The sequence below is a fragment of the Phyllostomus hastatus genome, unplaced genomic scaffold (genome assembly GCF_019186645.2).
Source record: "Phyllostomus hastatus isolate PE091 unplaced genomic scaffold, TTU_PhHast_1.1 phas_contig_29, whole genome shotgun sequence".
Taxonomy (NCBI): Eukaryota; Metazoa; Chordata; class Mammalia; order Chiroptera; family Phyllostomidae; genus Phyllostomus; species Phyllostomus hastatus.
Window position 1 is genome coordinate 33,913,275 of NW_025333835.1, and position 5,741 is coordinate 33,919,015.

At 34.6% G+C, this 5,741-nt stretch overlaps 1 non-coding gene across 1 annotated transcript; it reads right to left on the reverse strand.

Annotated features, from left to right (window-relative positions):
* Positions 1–335: 335 nt before the first annotated feature.
* On the reverse strand, positions 336–467 carry LOC123818953. The gene has a single exon (XR_006785731.1). It is a non-coding gene; the product is annotated as a U11 spliceosomal RNA (small nuclear RNA).
* Between the last annotated feature and the right edge of the window lie 5,274 nt (positions 468–5,741).

Sequence of the window (5,741 nt, forward strand, 5' to 3'; positions counted from 1 at the left end):
CAATTTTTAATTTATGGTATATCTAATATATGAGTATTTTAAATGTTCTCAGTACAATTTTTTTAAGATTTTATTTATTTATTTTTAGAGAGGGAAGGGAGGGAGATAGATAGATAGATAGAGAGAGAGAGAGAGAGAGAGAAACATCAATGTCAGGTTGCTGGGGTCATGGCCTGCAACCCAGGCATGTACCCTGGCTGGGGATCGAACCTGCGACACTGTGGTTCGCAGCCGGTGCTCAATCCACTGAGTTATGCCAGCCAGGCCTCAGTATAATTTTTTAAGTACATGCATCATACATACCTTTTCTCGCTATCTTTTTTTTTAATCATCTCAAGGGCACCAGGACCAATGATCACTAGCTGCCCAGGTACCAAAATATTATGCTTCCAAAATCTCTTGATGTCGATTCCGCACGTAGAGCAATCAAGCTGCCCTATGTGCCACTCATGACAGAAGCCCTTTTTTTTTTTCTTTTTTAAATGAAGATAATCATTTTATTTTTATTGTATTTTTATTACCATTCCACCCCCTTATTGCTCTGCTTTTTTCATAGAGCCTTTAACATAATAGAAGGACTTAATGTACTCCATTGATGAAGTCAGGGTTAACTTTATGTGTACCACTCTTCCTATTTAGGTTATAAGGTCTCCATGTATATTAAGGTCATAAGAAAATTTCCCTATATTTTCTTTTCTCTTTTAAATGTAACAGACTATTTTATTGATCTTTATTATTTTTATTTAATCTTTATTATATATTTTTCCATTACCATTTCATCCACTTATCCCCCTACCACCACCCAGCATTCATTTGCAAGATTTTATGTGGACATGATAACTGAACCTGGGTTTGGTTGCCTGCCATTTCAGAAGCCACCACTTAGAGACAGGTGCTGTGAAAGGGAATATGGTTTATTCAAGTACTGGCAGCTGGAGAGGCTGGGGACTCTACTCCCAAAGACCATCCTAAAATCTCAGTACAGGCAGAGGTATTTATAGGGCAGGGGGGGAAGGGAAAGCAGAACAAAGAGCTCAAGAGGAGGGAATTGAAAAGGTCTCTATGTGCAGATCAGTACAGTTTATTCCCATAGGGACTTTAACACTGGTCAAGTGATGGTCTGGTTTTGGTCATCCTAGTTTTATATCATCTTGGTTTTACAGCTGAAGGTCAGCGAATCTCCAAGAGCTGAGATGCCTGAAGGTCAGAGTCTGCTTCTTTTGAGGTTAGTTCCTAGAATTCTTACACAAACATGCTATTTATTTACGAGTTGCATCGTAGTGAGTCAGCATTAACAGAAACAAAGGCACAAGAATGTGGGGTGGGTTACAACGAGCTTTAACTCTTTTTAGGTAAATGTCAAGAATGAATGCTGAATTCTACGGTAAGACTACTTTTAGTTTTGTAGGAAACCACCAGAATTTCTTCAAAAGTGGCTATGACATTTTGCATGCCCATGAGCAATAACTGAGACCGTCTGTTGCTCCATGACTCACCAGCATTTGGTACTGACTGTCTGTGTTCCAAGTTGCGTATTTAAGTAGGAGTGCAGTAGTTGTCTCACTTTCCTGATGGCATAATGCGAAGCATGCTATTTTGTGCCTTAATTTGCCATCTCTACATGAAGTCCATCTAGAAGGTATCCAGCCATGCACTATGAAAAATAAAGACATTTATTAAAGAAGATACAAAAAACATTATGCATAGGACAATGATGCTTCAGTCCCCTTCAACATAGGCCTTGTGTGACTTCATACAGTTCTCCCAATCACCATCAACTGCCCTGTCATATTTTCTTGAATATCTCTGATGGTCTGAAATCTCTTCCATTTCAAAGGTGATTTTAGTTTTGAGAAAAGCCAAATCTAGGCTGTAGGGGGCTGAGTCACCTGGGTGATGCTTCACCAAAATACCCTGAATGAGATGTGATGCATGAGAGGGCATGTTGTCATGACAAAGGTGCCAACCACCTGTTGCCCATAGCTGTGGACTTCTGAATCATCCTAATAGCTTCCCCAGAGAAATATTCAAGCTTAACACAAAATCTGATGCAGACCCATTGCTCTACTCCGTCTTCTTAAATACAAGGGCCCTACAGTGCACATGCTCACTATGCCCACTCAAGAGTGTCTACCGCCCCCACTAAATAGTGCAGTAAAGTTATCATTGTTCATTCATGTACTTTCCAGTCCACTCTCCTTGGCTGCCAGATTACAGTGATGTCACACAAACCATTATCGTTATATTAATAATGGCTGGACTTTTTCCAGACACTCCTCCTATACTTTGTAAGAAATTTTTGGTCATTTATTTGCCAAATTAAGCTTGGTCTTTAACTCCTCTCTTACATGATACAATCCAAATATTTAAATAGGAGTTATCAGGACCCTGTAATAACTTGCCGCTTCTTATCTTTCTGCACTCATATTCTTTGTATTTAAAGTCAAACCCGGACAATACTAAATTTCTTTTGAATCTTTAAACATGCAATGGTTTAATTTGCTCTTAGGCCATAAAACATAATGTTCCACCTATTTAATTCATTCCTTCACCCTTCTTCTCTTGATTGACATCCTTTAATATTGTATTTTAAGTCTCAAGTTAGAAATTACTTGCCTGAAAAACTAATCTTTCTAGTCTGGGTTAGATTCCTGTCCATTCACTTTTTAATATTCTGTGTTTCCCTAAATTGCAGAGAAAATGATACTGATATTTCATGGCTTCATCTTTCCCTCTGTCTCCCTTTCTCTCTCTCACCCCACCTCCTCTTCCCTCTCACTCCTAAGCCTACTGCTTCTTCCCCAGGAAAAATGTGAGGTTGTTTACTATTCTTTTTTCAGAGTAAAGCAGACCGGATCACATACTTTACTAAGATAATTTATAATTCCTTCTTGTATGCCATCTTTTTTTGCTAGAATTTGTTTCACTCATCTTCTTAAACCATATATGTGTATCTGTATGTAAAAATATGATTCAGTGTTGATTTACTTCTATATCTCTATATCTCTTACACAGTTTTCATATTTGTGTTCTACAAATAGTTTCATAATATATTGATATTAGCATATTGTATAGTATAATACTGTATCATTGCTAGTCGTACTGCATGTTTTATAGTATTCCAAACCAGTATTACATTTCTTCTTATAGTATTTGAAATTCATGAAGTATTTAAAGTAGAAAGAATATTGTCATTTCTGTTTTGCATATGAGGAACACAGGTGCAGAGCAAGTTGATGATTTACCGAGAATAAGATAACTATTCATGAGTACAGCTAGGACTCAAACCAGATTTCCTCACCTAATTTAAAGATTCTTTCATTTCCATTGTGCTCCATTTTTATTTTTAACCTCCTTAGTATTTGCTATTTAACAATAAATGTAAATGACTTCCAAGAGAATCATATTTTTTCCTCTTTAAAAGAATAAGGTACAAGGAGATATTTTATTACATGCTTTTAGCGAGCGAAGTGGGGGTGATCAAGATAATGCCAAGTTTGTGCCTGTTTTATTTTAATCACTGTGCATTTCATACCATAACTACCACATTATGGAGTTCCACTGCCATTTGCATTTCATGAAAGTGCTTTCACTTTCACCACCTTCTGTGGTTGCACAACACCCGGTGAATGGGCGGTGCCTGTTGAAGTGAGAAAAATGGTGACAGTGAATGTAGACAATTTTCCCAAAACTACCCTAACAGTGATTGGAAGAGCAGAGATTTGTGCTGATACTACTTAACTTGGTGTCTAGTGCTCTTTCACTGTGCATGCTATTTCTCTAGCAATTTCATGACGGGAAATGAAAATATAAAGAGGGAAATGAAATATAAAAAGGGAGACAGACTTTAGGATTCTGAATAGTTATTTAACTGTCTATACTACTTGGCTTTCTTTGTAGTTTTGTTGTTTGCAAATTGTGGATAAAATATTAAATCCACAGACATGAAATATGTAGTAATTAGAGCATAGAGTCTTACACATAGATTTTCAATAGATACTAATTATCACTTAATTTATTATTATTAACATTATCATAATATGTAAAAAGTACAGATCTTTATAAACTGATAAAAAAAGATATCTGAGATTTTCTTTACCATGTTTTCTTTTCATATATTTATCCAGATTCCTTCACTCTCTGCTTTGCACATCCTTTCTAAATTCTTATATATTAGGCTAAAACTTAACAAAATAGTAAAGTGGAAAATATGATTAGAAATAAGTAAGAATGGAGATATAATTAATTTAAATTTAATGAAATTGTTTTAAAATATTAACTGAAACTTTCATTACAATATGTAGTCACAACCCAATATTTTTTTGTATAAAGAACAATTTTGAGCAAAAAATTGGTCTATTGGTCTAAAGTTTAACTGGAAAAGTTAAGAAGTTCTATTTTACAAAAACCTTAAGTTCAACCCCTTAATTTATATTTAAAGTAAGATTTAAGATACTTAACTTTTTTCAGTTAGAGTAGATATTATACCATCTTTCACTATCAAAATTAATACAGGATTTATGAAGCTATAGACTATGTTGGTATTTATAGTTAAGTCTACATAATTTTCAAAAAAGTTTGTATAGTGAGAATGGATAAAAACAAAAAGGAGCTTGAAAGGAAAGGTGAATTGTACACACACCAGAAGGTGTGGCAGACAGAAATTTAAAAGATCTCTAATCTCCAAAGCTACCCTGCCCTAATTCCTATAATCTGATAATGTGATAAAATATTGTTTTCTTGATTATATAGATATACAGGTTTTACTGTATAGGAAATTTTTATAAAGATTATTATGATGCAAATGTAAAACACATTGCAAACTGTTGAGCACCTGGAAGAAAGTGTCTTTCAACCAAATATTTAATTTTCAAAATATTATAAATAAGGTAAAATGTACAGAAAATATAGCATGGATTAATATCAACATCCACATAGGCCTTACCTATTGAGCACATGTAAATATTATGTAATTTCTCTTTTTTTACCCTTCCTACCTTCCTTTGTTTCTTCATCTTTCCCTTGCATCTTTCCCCCCATCCTTTCTTCCTTTTCCCCACTACTTTGTTGTACCACAATTAGGGATGCTCAGATTGAGTGCCTGATTGCTATAGTAACAGTTGGTCTCTTCATTGTCAATGCAAGTTTTCTAGTTTTCATTAAATGAAGAGGTAGATATGAAATACCAAGGATTCCGTTCTTGTGGCTATGTTGGTAACTATTGGTTAAAGCAAGAAAAATAAAGAAAAACATTGAAGAAAAGCACAAACGACATGTGTGGGAGCATAGGATGTCAAGCAGACATATTATTTTGTATTTTAATAATCCAGAGATAAGCTTCTTTAATATTAGCAGCTACTTATTTACAACACTATTCAGTAGCACTAATGCCATTCGGAACAGAAAATCTCTGAACATCAAGTATGCCATTATATTGTCATGTGTGCTGTGTAAAATGTTTAACATCAGTTGGAACATCTTGCTCTTTCTCATTTGTAATATTGTTAGACCAAAAAAAAGTGATCTCTGGATAAATGGAAAGAAAATTGTTTAGGAATGAAGAGATGGTAATAACCATATGAGACACTGCTGAAAAAATCAAAGTTAATAATATCTATTACTTTGTATCTGAGGTTAGATTGTTCAAATACTACATATGAAAAGTCAAAACTTTATTCACAGACCAGGTTTTATCTGAAGTGGTTCTTTGGAATTCTGCATTATCTATCGGACATTGAATT